This window comes from Coenobita brevimanus, chromosome 63, assembly GCF_032717465.1.
Source record: "Coenobita brevimanus isolate Jiangsu-jjx chromosome 63, ASM3271746v2, whole genome shotgun sequence".
NCBI lineage: Eukaryota > Metazoa > Arthropoda > Malacostraca > Decapoda > Coenobitidae > Coenobita > Coenobita brevimanus.
In genome coordinates this window covers 19814452-19832261 of record NC_137016.1, presented here as the reverse complement: position 1 = coordinate 19832261, position 17810 = coordinate 19814452, and positions in this window count along the sequence as shown.

Sequence of the window (17810 nt, the reverse complement as noted above, 5' to 3'; positions counted from 1 at the left end):
ACATCCTTGCCTTTCACTAAATACTTTTCACACACTTGTCTCACAGCTAACACCTGATTCACACATCCCCTCCCGTTCCTATAGCCACACTGCTCATCACCAATCACTCCGTCTGTACCCTCTCTAACTCTCATAATTAACACTCTACCATAAACCTTACCTACAACACTCAACAGACTTATACCCCTAAAGCTAGTACATTCATACTTATCACCCCTGCCTTTATACAACGGGACCACACAAGCACTTGCCCACTCAACTGGCACCATACCTTTCACAAAGCACACATTCAACAATCTTACTAACCAGTCAACAATAGTCACTCCACCACCCTTCAGGCATTCCACTGCACACCCATCTATACCTGCAGCTTTCCCTGTTTTCATCTCCTTTACTGCCTTCTCCACTTCCTCCTTCGTGATCAAAGAATCATTTAACTCTCCCAACACATTTCTTCCTTGCACCCTTCCATCTGACACAATCTCAGCCGCTGTTTCCTCCTCTACATTTAACAATCTTTCAAAATACTCTGCCCATCTCTTCCTTACTGCATCCATCTCAATTAACCCGCCCCGTCCCGGAGACGTAAATTCACGTCCTCACATGATGTGCACTCATATCCCAGAAACGTAAATTAATGCGGCAACATTGCAAGGTCCCTAATTTGCACAATTTTCAATTTTCGCGAATGATTTTTGGCACGTATACACGGGACACCTTCCTCTACAAGATGCCAGGCAGGGACAATACCTTACCCAGCATGACCTCCTCCCCCCCCCTGCATGACCTTTTCTCAGCAATTCACGTTATCAGTGACCTGGCCAGTAAACCCATGTCATGCCACAGTACGAAATTCTGGGCCAGAGTGATTCCCTGATTCCCCAGTCGATGACAATGTGGAGGACAAACATTAGAGGAAGAAACAGTCAGAAATGATGATCAGGTAATGTGGCAAAAAAAGGTCAGGAATGGTGATGAGTTAGTGAGTGAAACAATGCTTATAATGCCTATATTACCGTTTGGAAACCAATATACTCTCGTACTACATATAAATTCGTACCAAATAAATAAATAAATACCGTTTATGAGTGGTGTAGAATAGTCATCCTCCCATAGAACTCTTTTTCTTTGCAGCCAGCCTGATAGAAAACCCTGTAAGGTAAGGAGGTACTCCTACCTGGATCGAGTATTTTAAACCTCAGGTGAGCGATTTCTCTATGAATTTTCGATGTTTCTCACCAAAAGCGGATGTTTGAGGCAAAAAAAAAAAAAAAGGTCCAAAAATGTTGGGACTGAGGCGTACCACTGCCCAGAAAACGTCGGGATGGGGCGGGTTAACATCCTTCCATCCTCTGCTTTTACTCGTTCTTCCTTCCCAGACTCTCCCTTTCGCACCCTTTTCACCTCCTTCCAAAACATTTTCTTATTCTGTTGAAAATTCTCTGGCAGCCGCCTACCCCACCTCTCATTTGCTGCCACTTTAGCATCATGCACAGCCCTTCTCGCCCTATTCCTCTTTTCCTTATACATTTCATATGACATCTCATCCTTCCTCTGCAGCCACACTTCATATGCACGTCTCTTCTCAGCCACAGCCATACTTACTTCTTTGCACCACCATTCACTTCCTTTTCTTACACCGCCACCCACATGTCTCACACCACACACCTCTTCTGCATGCCCCACCACAGCATTCTTAAACAACTGCCATTCCTCCTCCACACTGCCATTTTCCTGATCTTTCACTGTGTTCCACCCATCTTTCAATTTCTCCTGATACTCTAACTTTTTCTCTCTTTTATCCAACTCACTCACTTTCAAAACCTCCCTGCCACACCTAACCCTCCTAGCTCTCACACATCCCTTACCTACTCTTAACTTTCCCTCCACCAGGTAGTGGTCAGACATACCTCCACCCTCCCCTCTCAGAACTCTCACATCCAACAATCTTCCTATTACATTTCTAGACACAACCACATAGTCCATCAAAGCTCTATCAACAACCCTTCCACCCTCCTGTCTCACCCATGTATACTTATAAATATCTTTCTTCTCAAACAGCGTATTTCTAATCACCATCTCTCGCTCACCACACATCCCTATCATTCGTTCCCCATTTTCATTTCTTCCAGGCACACCATGCATACCAACTACACCTTCAACTGCTACATTTCCCACTCTAGCATTCAGATCTCCCATCATTACCACATTCACATTCGCTCCAAAACTCTGCAGACACTCATCAGCATCATTCCAGAAAGTCTCCCTCTCTTCTTCATCCCTTTCACTACCAGGCCCATATGCGCTCACAAACACCCACAACTCACGTTCAAACTTTGCTTTCACCCACATCAGTCTCGATGACACCTCCTTCCATTCAATCACGCACTGCTGTACTTCCGGACTCACTAACAAGGCCACACCTTCTCTTGCCCTTCCTCTATCAACACCTGACAATCTTCCTTTCACACTTCCAAACATAGACTCACCCTTCCCTTTCATCTTCGTTTCATTCAAAGCTAACACATCCAACTTTCTTCCCACAAACATTCTCTCAATCTCCTCCCTTTTAGCCTCAATCGTACTACATCCATGCACGTTCATAGACTCAATCTTCAGGGTATGGGGATAACCCCATCTCCCATCCCTTTCTCTGGCCTGTCTCTTTTTAGGAACTAAAAAACAGAGGAGGGGGTCCCTAGACCCCTCACCCAGCCCCTTTTAGTCACCCCCTGTGGCGGAGGGGACACAATCTGGCCACACTATGGGGTGGTACTACTACTCTGCGGCCGGGTTGTGTTAGGAAGAATACTGCCACCGTATTCCCCGTATTCCCTACATCTCGTAAAAACAGAAAAAACAAAAATTGACCCACACCCAAAGCCATCAGCATAAACTTTACATACAAGTATAAATACACATCCCATGTTGATCCAGTGCCAGCACTACCAGTGTGACTGAGGCCAACCCTGTGTTGGCTGGCCACTGGTGCTGTGGTGGGCCCTCACCCTTACCACCTCATCCTGACACCACAACAACAATCCTGGCCACTGTGTCGAGGCTGCACCTTGGATGGATTGGGTCGTATTTAGAAATATTTTTAACTTTGAGTTGTGCATAAGATTAGCAGGAGAGCATTATCTAACTGAAGGGGATGGATACAGCTTTCATTAACCCTTCCACTACAAGAACCTCCTGTGAGCCACATCATTTCTTCTGGCCGCAACAAAACTATAACACAAAAGATTTCCTTATACTGACGCGGGTGATATCATCTATTCCTCGTACATCAAAAATTAATTTTTTCCGTAACACCACGTCAATAGGAGAGAATATTCCCACATGAAGGGGTTAAACATCAATCTCCATACAACAAAGGGGCTCTGCTTGGCGGAATAAAATCGTGTTATGACAGCAGACACAAATTAAAATAATAATCACTGTCACAGGGAAGGGCTAATCTCCCTTTCTTTCCCAGTGACATTTCCAACCGCAAAATACAGAAAGAGAGAGAGAGAGAGAGAGAGAGAGAGAGAGAGTACCCTCGTTCCCCTTTCCACCACTGGTTTCTGTTTTCTTGTCTCGTCGGTTCTTACCAGTATTCTTTACCTTGTTTTTCAAAGTTCCTCGTTCATGGTTGTCCAACTAACTGAGAGAAAAGTTTTGGTTTGGGTTATGTCCTAAGTTTGTGTTTGGGTGCGGCGGTAATGGGATCAGGAGATCGCTAAGGGTGAGGGCGAGGGTGAGGGCTGAGCGTGGGTTATGGGAAGGGAAGGGAGGGTAAGAGTGAGGATAAGAGTGAAAGAGAGGAAGTGGGTGAGGGTGAGGGTGAGCGTGTGGATGAGGGTAGAGGTTAAGACAGGGGTTAGGGTGTGGCTGAGAGTGAAGGTTAAGACAAGAGTTATGGTGGTGGTAGTGGGGGTACGAATGGGGATGGAACGAAGGGCTGGAGTGGATGTGGAGTCGGTGGTGAACTTGATGTAAGCAAGATACGTATATAGTCTGGAATAAAACAAACAGAGATAACAGTAGCCGCAGTAAGGGAAATGGCACATGTGATTATACAAAGAAACAACAGAGAAAGATGAAAATACTAACAACAATATTTTGACATGTAACAACTTAAAGACAGTGAAGACTTAATGCAATACTAAATAAAGGATAACTAAGACACCAGAGTATTGGGTAATTCATAAAAGCCTTGGTACTACACTTTGTATAGTATCAGGGTGCACCTAAGCTGTGAAATATTTCCAGTGATATATACGTAACTATAACACTTTACATCAGGCACTATACTGTACATTATCATTATGGGTATGAAGGGTGTCACCATTATTCTCTGTTACATTATATAGTACACGTTTGCCCTCACTAGTCTCTTGTCAAGTAGTGGCATTTTCTCACATATGAGCGGCCCAACCCGGCCCGACCTTGACGCTTTTGAGAGGCTTATATGTCATCAACCACAGGACCGATCACTGCGTGGTTTGCACCATATGATAGCCCCATTCTTTAATATTTGTTTTTGACAGGTTTCATCACACCCAACGTTGCACGTGGCACGTGGAACGCGACACACGCCAAGTGCAGCATGTCAAAAATCTTCAAAAGAGGGCCACAGGCCAGACAGTTTGTCGTAATGGGATGAAACTTGGGAGATAGATAGCCATCAATATACTCTAGGCATCCTCGGAGTGTAAGGCGACATTTCAATGCTTTCTGATTTAAATGGCCTCGCTCGTACCTGGCCGACAAAGGCGTTTCACTGGTGAGGGTAAGATGGAACATTTTCTGTTAGGTAATTGCAGGACATCTCTGGCCTCCAGTACTTACCTGATTCACACTCAGCTTTACAGGCACATTTTCACGTCAGGATGACACTCACCTCCTGTTGAAGACAGACAACAAGGGAGTTAGAAGAATGACCTTTGTGGGAGTACTTAGTATCGTTCACTACACTACAATATGAAAGAAAGCTGTTTACTTATTTATTATTCACGTAAGAAAAAAAATGGTGTCATTGTATATATTCGCTGGTTTACCCCCTCCCCCCCTCTCTCTCTCTCTCTCTAGCTTCCCAGCACACCTTCCCCGCCCCGCCTGTACCTCAAACACCCAGTCACCATTTTACCATCATCCTTAATCATGCCAGGTCCGTCTAATGGAAGGTCCCTCTGGTGAATTAAGCAGGACGGCCATGGCGCTATCGGAAGAAAAATGATATAACAGATATCGAAATGGACAGTGCTGAAAACACTGAGGGCCAAAAAAAGAAAAAAAAAATGATGCAGTTTAAATAGACAAGAAATTGAGAGTTAAATTGGACGGCTGATGGGAAGCTCAGATGGATTACAGTCAGGACGGGGTTATCAAGAAAATATAACACGACGGGCAGTGAAAAGGAAAAAGAAGTATAATATGTGACTAGAAATAATGGCAAACATTAACAATGGCTACTCAACTCTCACGGGTTCCTACAACTCATTCTCAGCTTAACCCCTACACCGCGGGCATGTTTACCGATGTTTTGCGTGTGCCTCGGGGTTATTCGGGCTCCGACAGACTTTCAAAAAATATTTGCCAAAAATCAGTTATTAGTCCTAGAATATTAAAATTATATATGCTTATGGCACATACCTTCAGCTTTCTCCTGGAATGTTTGTTGAGCCTTCGTCAGTTACCGTAGGACTTGTGGAGACCTCTGAAGTTGGGTAACGAAGTCTCCACTTTACAGTTCCCGACAACCCGTAATATGATTACCACAGCCAGATATTAACACTATAAATACTACTCTATGATTTTCAAGTAGTTTGGGATCCATACTCCAAAAAAAAACCCACTGTGAAAGCAATGAAAATTATGAGCGCGTCTGACCGCCGCACTTCCGCTAGTTTGCTCTTGGTACTCTGTCATTTATTATTCATAAAACCCCTCACACTTTATATTTCTATAACTACATAACACTTATATATATCTACAGTCTTTATCCATAAGTTTCCTTCAGTAGTATTAGTTTATTGCCACTGTAGGGATTCAATTTCTTTCAGTAAAATACCTAGCATTCACTTTCTCGTCCTGTATACTGGCACTGAGAGTGAATGTTACTTTCATCTTCACTCTCATAACTCATAGTATTCAGACATGCTATAGTGAAACTTTAACTTTCATTACTCCTAGGGAATATACTCGTATTCTTATAATACTAATCATTTACATTTCTATTTACGTTCTCTATTTTATTTAAGTTATTTACATTTCTATTTTATTTACACTGTGTTATGCACTGTCACTTGAAGTAACTTATAAAACTATTTCCCATTGTTCACGTATATTTACATTCATTACTTTCACTTGCTGTTTACACATTATTTACACATTATTTACAATTCCACTTGCACTGTTTTACTCAATAGAAAGATCATAGTCACTCTTTTATCAATTGTCAGCCCTTTACCTCTTTCCACACGAGGTTTAGTAGGGGGTAAAGGTCACAGGGCCCTTGCATGGGGGTGAAAAAAGGCCCTGAAGTCAGCAAGAGGATGAGCCGTACCTCCTCTTCGGAATCTGAGAGAGAACTGATAGGAGGGCCGGCCCGGGTTGAGGCCTACTTGAGGGTTATTCAGCACTACCAACGTAGCTCTTGAAACAGCTATGTATTTCACTGAAATGATTGGCAGGAAATCTAGACAATACATTATAAATTAGGTAGTTCCAGGTGAATGTAAATATCACTTAGGCTTCTCCCTTCCCTCCTTATATGTATATTTATTACGAAAATAGATTATATGGCATATTTCAAGGGGAAAAAAACAGCGAAAATTAGCGAACGAGTGCACGTGAGGTGTTGTCAGGTGATAATTAGCCAATTCCAGGTGTATGGCACTCTCACTTACCTTATTTCTTTGTTGTATATATTATTTGGTATAAGAATAGGGCATAGGGCTTATTTCAATGGATGAAATCAGTGAAAAATTCCAGGGAAGATTTACTTAGCGTAGCACGGCCGGGCAGGCGAGAGGAGTGTAATGGAGGGGGGGTAGGGAGGGGACTCAAGAACGGGGAGAAATGGCTAAATTGTCAACAATGGATGGGAGTACAGATGAGATTAGGAGTGCTGACTAGTGTTGGACATTGGCAGTACTGATAGATGATACAAGCCCCCACTTGGAAGCCCGGGTGAATTCAAAATAACACAGAATCACAAAAGCGACACCCCGCGGTATGATCCCTTGCTCCCAAGCGTCACGAAAGTGACGCCCTGCGGTTAAGGGGTTAAGGAAATCGTATAGCGGTAACTGTCAATCGTATATTGGTAACTGGCATTACTATCGTCCATTCACCTTAACTTGGCCCAGATTTTCGTCCTTTGGCAGCTTACTTCCCGTAGCTCAGTGGCAGAAAAAGACCATAATACTGCTCCACATTCTTTCCAAGGCACTTCTTCGTGACTAGCACCATATTCCGGTTTTAATATCTTTTTATAGCTCAGCATTCAAGATGAACAGATGGCTATTGTTGGCCAAGATAAAGCGAACAGGGTATAGTTGCCTCGGCTATGAAAGGGTTATGGGTTAAAACATTAGTACTCTCTGGATCCTATAACTCACTCTCATATCGTCTGGCATTAGTTGGAATAAACAATGAAGTTATCCCAACCATGACAGGGCAAAAAGTGAGTGGTACTTTTGCAAACAAGGATAATGAAACAGACAAGCTAAATGGAACAGGTGGATGAAAAGGGACCTGAAGATGAAGTGAAAAAAGTGATGGATATGGAAAAAAGTTAACCTAGAGAGCTGGAATGAACGAAAGCTACCTAGAAAGAGGCCATGGCTACTAAAAAGAAAAATAATACTTGAATAGAGAAGGCAAATGGAAAACGAGTGTGTAAAGCTGGTAATGAGCTAAAAAAATATGGAAACCAAAGAAAATAAAAGAACGCTAAAATCGACAGAGATGATTAAAAGAACGACACAGCAAAAATGGAAGACGAAAATAGCAATAAAGGATGGCGGAAACGATAAGAAACAAACAAGCTGGAATACTGGGCAGGAAAAGCGACGCAGAAAAATAAAAAATAAAATAAAGGAGTTAAAATCAAAAGTAGCAAAAGACTCATCAGAATGCTGCAAAAAAATGGTAAAAAAAAAAGGGGGGGGGAGACGAACGATGGATTGATGAAGAGAGTGTGATTGGCGGGGTGGAGTGGTGTGTGGGGCTGGCTTGGCGGGTGTGTGTCTGGCGTGTGTGCAGTGTTTTGGTGGGAATGTGTCAGTTTGTTGCATGGTGTGGGAGAGGCGCTAAATAATGTGTACTTGTTAAGACAGATAAATCGACAGATATATATAGTCCGACCGACTGAAAGCTAGAGATATGAAGGAAGAAAAGATGCAATTCAAGAGGACAGAGAGAGAGAGAGAGAGAGAGAGAGAGAAATGCCATACTCGACTTTACTAAACCATCCACAACATCTATCCTTGTTTGCAAACTTCACTCTCCCTAAAACATAATCCCATTATGAAGTTAGGAGAGTTGTTTCCTCAGTTTTTAACAAACTACCTGAGGAGGCCTACCTGCTTTCCAACCAAACACTCTACCTTCTTACCAGCCAGACACTTTACCTACCTAGTCACTTACTGGTCAAACACCCTACCTGCCATCCAATCAGACATCCTACCTACCTACTACTTTCCACCTTACTATCCTACTTGCTTACCAACCCGACACACTGCCAGCCTAAGTACTTAGATCTATCACCCTACCAGCCTCCTTACTCACCAACCTACCACCTTACTTGTCTACGTACTGTTCTTGCCTACTTAACACCCTACCTGCCTACCTACTTAATCTACTTACCCACCTATCTACCTAATTACCTACCTAGGACTTTGCATGCCTGCACACTTATCTGCCTACAATGCTACCGGCCTACCTACCTACCGAGCTACCATTACCAAGAGTCAAACGTGCATGTCTCAGATTATCTTCTTGTGTCTAAAACAAAATAATAAGGGCAACTTTTATTTTCGACTTCTGCGTGCCTGCGTGGATTTGGATAAGGGTTAATATGCTCTCTCTCAGCCTAGCTCTTTTGATTGGTGGATAGACAAGGTTGATGGATAGATATGTGGCGTGGATGGAGAGATACTGCGGATTGGGAAATGATCCAGTAAATACAGTGTAGGATAAATTTATTTCATACTTATCCGAATCCACGTCATTCCCTTCTGTGAGGCACGGCAGTCCTTGTTTTCGTGATCCATCAACAGGAGTTGCTGTGCGTTACTTTATGGTGCCAGTTGGGTACTGATCACCCACAGTGTTTCTTGAGGTTGTAGAATTTCACGCAGTTTAGAGTACTTGCCACAGCAAGAGATATTTTATGGGATGTCGGTGAACTTAGGGAAGAGAAATGAAACTACGTAACAGCAACATATATGAACACTTACAGGCAGTGTCATCACCTTCAGCTGTATAGCATAATATGGAGTTAACGTTAATAAAACATTAGAGTTAACGGGACCTTGCATTGATAAATGAGACAATATCAGCACTCTCAGGCTTTCATGGCTCACTTTCATGCTGAATAAATTCATTTGGTATTTGGCCAAACTGAAAGGCGACGTGGCCATGATAATGCTAAATCCCCATAATGTCTCCCATTCGAACCTGCCTTACCAGAACAACCAGACCAGTAAATTATGCAGCCATTCCACCAAATTTGTGGACATACTGTACTTTATAGATACAGTGAGCAAACAAAGGTGACAGCTGCATATATATAAAAATAAATTAATTTATAATAATTATAAATAAGAATATAAATATAAATATACATATACGGTATATGTATACATATCCTGTATATCTATTTACCTACCTATCTATCTATATCTATAGCTATCTATGTATCTATCTGTCTCTCTCTCTCTCTCTCTCTCTCTCTCTCTCTCTCTCTCTCTCTATATATATATATATATATATATATATATATATATATATATATATATATATATATATATATATATCTATATATATATATATATATATATATATATATATATATATATATATATATATATATATATATATATATATATATATATATGGCACCGTTCCCTGTTGTCCAAACTCCCTTGCTATGGACGAAACTCTTTTGTTCCTTTGATTTCCTCATATCTAAGCAATAGAAAATTAAGAGTAAAAGTAGATGATGTATATTCCACTTTCAACTCAGTTAACCCCAGCGTGCCGCAGGGATCAGTTCTGGCACCAGCCCTGTTCCTGGTTCACATTAACGATCTCTTATCTGTCACCCCCAATCCCATCCATTGATATGCAGATGACTCAACACTTCATAGTTCATTCACACTCAGACATCCATTTGCAAAGTCCGTATATCTCTAACTCTCACCTCAGTACAGCCATCTCTTTAAATCAAGACTTATCCACGATCAGTGAATGGGGGACAAAACAACCTTGTCTCATTTAATGCTAGTAAAACTAAATATATACAATTTACTAATAGGCAGGTATTGCCAGAACCGTATATTACCTTCAATGCTACAAATATTCCCATTTCCAAAAGTATTGAAATTCTCGGCGTCTCGCTTAAAAATGCCCTCAGCTGGACCTCTCATATTAGATCACTTGCTAAAACCTCCTCAAAGAAACTTGGATTATTGTACAGAGTCCATAACTTCTTCACTGACGAACAGCTAGTTATAATTTATAAGAGTCATGTGCGCTCTCAGCTTGAATACTGCTTACCCTTGTGGAGCGGATGTGGAGAGGTTGCATTAAAACAAGTAGACAAAATTCAGAACAAAGCTGTTAGAATTATTAATAACCCTGCTATTACTAATAAACTACCTCCTCTACAAGTAAGAAGGAATGTTGCCTCCCTTGCGTTATTTTACAGATATTTCTACGGAAAATGCTCAGACGAGATTGCATCCATGGTGCCACCTCTCCATGCCTTCCCTCATGCTACACGGGCAGCTGCCAGCGCTCATGACTAGAATGTCACTCAGCCATATTGCAGAACTTCTGCCTATCAGAATTCTTTCATTCCCCGAACTGCATCTCTCTGGAACTCGCTTCCCCAGAGTTGTTTCCCTCCAGACTTCAACCTACTGCTGTTCAAGTCTAACTGTTACAGATATTTTATGAACAGCGGACACCAGTAATCTGGTGCATGTTTTATATATATATATATATATATACAGACATACGCTGGACAGAAATGATAGACGGAAACGATGCCACCAGCCAGACAATGGCAGAGGTGGCCATAATAAACTCAAAAGCAATTAGCTTGACAGTGGACAAAGCTATTTAGATATAACCTGTATTGGCCATTACCCTTAACCTCTCTTAATTTTACCGCATTTTTCGTTCCCGCGGCACAGTTCCGGCGACGCTGTACCATTTCCTCCCAGTATCGTGCCTCGTTTATTCGTCACCCATCAGACTCGGCGACAAGAACGACGGTGCCGAGTGGTGAAGATGGACGAACGGTTTTGTTAGCGAGGTTTTTACTCATTGATCTTAAAGGATGAGGTTGTTGTTGTTGAGGTTGAATGTTTGTCACCATCGTTACCACACGCCCTGTCACCTGTCATCAACGTTACCACACACACTGTCACCTGTCTCCAGCGTTACCACACACCCTGTCACCTGTCACGTCGTATCCAAAATCCTCTTCAGTAATGTTTGGCAGAGGGAGGTGAAGTTTGTGGCAAGTTGTAATGAGGGGGATTAATGTGATGTGTAGGACGTAAGGGTGGGGTGGGGACGTGAAAATGGGAAAGGAAAGGGATAAACGGAGAGAGGGAAGGAAGGAAGCAAGACTAGAGAGAGGGGAAATGAGGAAAAAGGAAGAGAAAGGAAGAGAAGAGAAGGGACGGAAGGGAAATGATGGGAGGAAGAGGGAGTAGAATGACAAAAGGGGCGGGGGGGGGGAGAAAAACGAGTGGTGATGGAAGAGTGAGTGATGAGAAGGGAAGATGGAAAGGAAAGGTGAGGGGGGAGGGAGCTAGGAGTGAGTTTGGTTGTGGAATGGAGGTGAAAAAGGCAGACGAACAGTGAGTGGTATTTTGGATGCGCAGTAAGTGGAAAAGAATTAAGGATCTGAACTTTAATGAAGGAGCGAGTATAAAGAAAGAAAACTATATTATTGAAGAAGAGGACTAGGAACATTAATTACTGGCATCATATATGAGAGTTTGTGTCTGATAATGAGGGGATGGTACACACACACACACACACACACACACACACACACACACACACACACACACACACACACACACACGTTCTTCCTATCTCCTTTCTCTCTCTCTCTCTCTCTCTCTCTCTCTCTCTCTCTCTCTCTCTCTACCTACCTACCTACCTACCTACCTATCTATCTATCTCTGTATATATATATATATATATATATATATATATATATATATATGTGTGTGTGTGTGTGTGTGTGTGTGTGTGTAGGGGGTTGGCAGAGGAATGGATGGACAGACAACTTGGATGAAAATGATGGATGGAAGGTTGGTAGGGACTGGATGGAAGGGTGGCTCGGGATGGGTGGAAGAGTAGGTGGGTTGGATGGGAGAGTCGTTACAGATGGATGGAAGGATGGATGGGGATGGACTGAGGAGCGAGCGGGATAAATGGAAGGGTGGTCAGAGTTGGAAAGACGGATGGTTGCGTATAAATGGAAGGGCAGGTGAGTTGGCGAGAAGATGGGTTACAGATGGATGGAAGGCTAGGTGTGTATGGATGGGAGGGTTATTGTGATGAATGAAAAGATGTTTGGAATGGATGGAAGGTTAGCAGAGGATGGATGGAAGCTAGATGTGATTGGAAGAACGTTTCGTTGGGGATGGATAGATGAATGAGGGATTGGGGATGAACTAAAAAAAAAAAAAAAAAAAAAGGACTGTATGCAGTAAGAACAGTTAACGAGGCGTGGACAGGAAGTAAATGAGGGTAAAGAGGATGACGGACTAAGTTAAGCGGCCATGAAGTGTAAGAAAAAAGGAAAAAAGAGAAGGAAGATAGTAGAAGGTGAGGCAGAAAATTGAGGGTTTTGCAGAGTCAGCCTCGATTGTACAAAAATCAATGGCGGAACACTGAATAGTTTGGTAAGGGAGGGATGACTGGCGGGGAAGGAACGAGAGGTTAAAGAATGATACACATAATGGAAGAGTTAATTGTGGACAAATGGTAAAGAAGTAGACTGATAATCGTAAGCTCAGTCTTCGGTGATGTTCCAGAAGATTCAATGATATGCCATGATAATACCCACGCTACTACCACCGCAGTAGTTCTGAGTGAGGTAGCCATAAAATATTACAGATTGGACGGAATGCTGACCCGCTGTGTGTGTGTGTGTGTGTGTGTGTGTGTGTGTGTGTGTGTGTGTGTGTGTGTGTGTGTGTGTGTGTGTGTGTGTGTGTGTGTGATTATAAGACTTAGGCAACTGAGTCTCAGGAAATGGACTATCTAGTCTATGCCAAAGGTCTGCTGGTACATAAAAGACAAGCTAATTATTTGGATGAGAGGAAACTGAGATGGGTGGTGACCTTAAAGAACGGTGTATGAGAAGCTGATGATAAAGAGGGAACAAAAGCGACTCTGACAATCAAGTGAGTATGAATAAAAATAAGACTGATGACATGGATATCGGATGACAGTGATGCAGCGAGAGGGAGGAAGGGGGAAGTAGGATGAAAAGGGCCGGGGAAGTTGATGAGGCTGGTGTGGATGAAGCTGGTGTGGATGAGGCCGGTGTGGATGTGGCTGGTGTGGGTGAGGCAGGTGTTGATGAGTCTGTTGTGGATGAGGCTGGTGTGGATGAGGTTGGTGTGCCTTAGGCTGGTATGGATGAGGTTGGTGTGGGTGAGGCTGGTGTGGATGAGGCTGGTGTGGATGAGGCTGGTGTGGATGAGGCCGGTGTGGATGTGGCTGGTGTGGGTGAGGCTGGTGTTGATGAGGCTGGTGTAACTTGCAATACTTTGGTGATAGAAACTCCGTGTACAAACAGCTAGATAAGGAGTTTATTACAAGCTCACAGTGAAACAGTCTGCCCGGCTAGGATGTCTGCTATCAACTGATGCAATAACGCCGTCTTCAGGCGTGGGAAAGCATGCTGACCTAGCAAATTTAGTGGGGGCATGTATGCATTGGGGGGGGACATATATACATCGAGGGTAGACATATTGTGGAGGGGGTACACTACTCCCCCGGGTAGCTGAGATGGTGTCTCCTGACACCAGGAGTTAAATGGTGGGTGATTATAGTAGTAAGGCAGGACCGGGGAGGTTTGTACAAGGGATAAGTATGATACAGGGGCAGTAGGGGAGACATGGCCATGTTCAGGGGAGGGAATTAGAACGATATATACAGATGAGATACACAAAGATTAATAGGTACAAATCCAGTAAGGGTCGAAGGGATATATGAACATAATGGGAATTACACAATAATAGTTTGATACATGATAAACAAGGAGTAGATATGAGAGTTCTATTGTTGTTCTCCCTTCATTTTTTTTTTTTTTTTGTGGATTTTCTGTAGGATACACTGTCACTGAGTAATGTATGAAAGAAATACCATCATTTTCTAGTAGGCAGAGTGCTGTTCACAGTTTGGGTGATGGTTAGATGGCAATGGTAGTCACTGAATGTGAGGGCACTAAGTACGGGGAGTTTCTACGTCGTGTGTAGGGCGTACTATGCCTGTAGCGACTCTGATTTCCTGGAGTCGACGTTCCATTTTTCTGACACAACAATGCACTGCACAGATGATGAGTAGAAAACCTATAAAAGCGATAACCACAGGGGGAAACACAACTGTTGGATGAACCCATGAACGGCTGAAGGCCAGAGAAAATTGATCCATAATGAAATCACTGTCACTGAGGAAGGTGAGCATGCGCAAGTGAGGGGAGGTGATGGTAATGTTGGCAGATGGTAGGGTTGAAGGCATGTCGATTGGTTGAAAGATGTCATAGGAGTGTTTACGAACAGCTTGGTGATAGCAAGTGGCGTAAGTGATGACGGACTCTGATTTGACGGTACAATAGTCAGGTGCTTTGTAGAGACCACTAGCGGGGACGGAGCGAACGGAAGAACCAGGACACATGATTGTGACAGAGATGGGAACAGCAAAGAAGAAATACTGGACGTGGTTGAGGTGAGCATGGTGGACCGGGAGGTCAGGAGCTGGGACAAAAGAACAGGCCGAGTAGATGGAATGGTTGCGAACTAAAGCAGACTCACAGGGTGTAGCACTGCTAGGGAAGATAGCGAAAAGGTGGGCAGCACAGAGACGAGAGGTCGGAGTAAGGGAGGAACATTGCTGGAGGTCTGTGGAAGAAAGGAAGGCAACGGAAAGATGATCATGGGAGAGGAGGAAATATTCTGAAGGAACAGATACCTGTAACAAGGAGTTGTTGAGGCGGAAAGTGAAGGGAATGATGTGGAAAAGGTTAAAGGTTATGGCAGAACGGAGAGGAATATGGACGACGACGTATGTAGTGAGAAGAGTGGCTTCGAGAACAGGATAATAATATTCAAGGGAGGAGTAAGGGAGGACTGGGGAGAGACCGAAGGTGGAGTGAGCCCATGCCAGGACAGAACGGAGAGCTGAGACAGGTACTAAGTCGGCAGTGACACGTCCATTGATAGCATCGACCAGGATACGAACCAAGGTAGAGACTTGAGACAGGAGAGAGTCAACGGTTAGTTGGAGAATATCCATGTTGAGTTTGAGGTAGAAGAAGAAAATGTGTCAATGAGCTCAGTGAATCTGGTACTTATGTATTGCAATTGCCAGGAGAGTGGGAGGAAAAGGTTATAGAGATACTCATTCGGGTTGTGTGTCCCCATGAGGGCCGTGAGATGGTTCCTGATTCCGTGGAGCTGGTGCGCGTAGGCAGGTAGGGCAATGGCTACGTCGGCCAGGGGCGCAAGATCGTAGCGCAAGGAGACCTCGCCTCCTGAGCCGACCTAGAAAATCAGGGTAGAGTTAATGGGGGAGGTCGTGAAGAGGTTGATGGGCAGAGCGCAGTTTGGACCGATAGTGATTGATTGATGAATGAGCAGGTGGAGATGGAGAGGAAGGAGACTGAGGGATAGGTGGAGACAGAGTAGATTGAGGGATGGGAGGAGGGGAAGAGGGGGCAGGAGGTTGTGTAAGTGACTCTTCCAACACGAGGCCACGGGATGCTCGCTTTAAGTCATCGACGTGGACCCATCTGGTGTCCCTAGTGGACAGGTCCTGGAGGTGAAATTTGTTGCCTTGTTGAGTGAGGACGCGGTAGGGCCCTGTAAATTTGTCATCCAACTTAGAGGAACGCGTATGGGAATGAGCAAAGACAAGATCGCCTACATTGATAGTGATAGGAGAGGCGGACTTATGTTGGCGCTGCAGCATGTCCTCCTGAGAGGAAGCCAAAGTGGATTGGACATACTGGTGGATTGTCTGGAAGTTGGCCAATTTTAGTTTAACATAATCATCCATGTTGTAGATGGGTTCTGGCTTTGAGGATAAGAGAGAGTATGGGAGGTTCTTGTCAAAACCAAAGAGGACGAAGAAGGGAGATTCAGCAATGGATGCATTGATGGAACTATTAATTAATGGAGGATGCCACTTGGGGAATCCAGTCATCCCAGGACGAACTATGGGAGCCTAGATGTCTGAGGCACTCTAAGATTTTTCGGTTATGGCGTTCTACAAGGCCATTGGAAGCCGGATGGTTAGGCACGACATTGCACTTACTGATATGAAAGTGGCGACAGATCTCATCGAGAAGGCTATTGTTGAACTCTGTACCGTTATCAATAAGAATGGTATGAGGGTTACTGAACGGGCAAATTACGTGATCAACAAGGGCACGTGCAACGCTCGTCGCGGTCTTGTCGGAGAGGGGTACGAGGACACAGTAGCGGGAGAAGTGGTCGACCGCTACGAACAAGTACTCAGCGCCAGATTCTGTGAGAGGTAGTTTTAAGAGATCGATTGAGACAGTTTCCCATGGTCGTGACGGGATAGGGTATTGTAAGAGAGGTGCTGGTAAGCTGGTTGATCCTTTGTGGCGGTGGCAGGAGAGGCAAGAGTCACAGTGGGCATTGATATCGCGGCGCATGGTTGGCCAATAGTATTTGAGACGTGCTTGGCGCAAGTATCGGTCTTTACCTGGATGGGAAGCTTGAGGAGTATTATGAACAATATGAAGAACCTTTGGTATCAGGGCAGTGGGGACAACAAGTTGGCGTACTTCGCGATTGGGCATATCTTTGCCTGTTAGCAGTGTTTTCCTGTACAAGAGATCATCATCTAACATGAACTCATCTAGTGATACTGGCAGAGTAGGTAAGGTCGAGGCATTGCCAGATTCTAGGAAATAAATGACTTTGGACCACATGGGGTCTTGGCGTTGAAAGTTTCGAACAACGTCTGACGTTAGTGTAGTGTTTTCAGTTACTTCAGGCTGCAGTGATGTTATAGCTGCTGCTACATGACGTGAGAGTGCGTCTGCGACTACATTCAACTTGCCTGGTACATATTGAAAAGTGGGATTAAAGTCCTGGATGATGACAGACCATCTAGCTAACCTACCTGTTAGGTTGCGATTTTTGAACAAATCACATAGTGGAAGGTGGTCTGTTTGGATATGCACTGGATAACCATAGACGATATCTCTGAAATGTTTCAAGGACCAGATTACCGCTAGTGCTTCGAGATCTGTGACACTGTAGTTACGTTCAGCGGTTGTAAGGGTGCGACTAGCATACGCTATT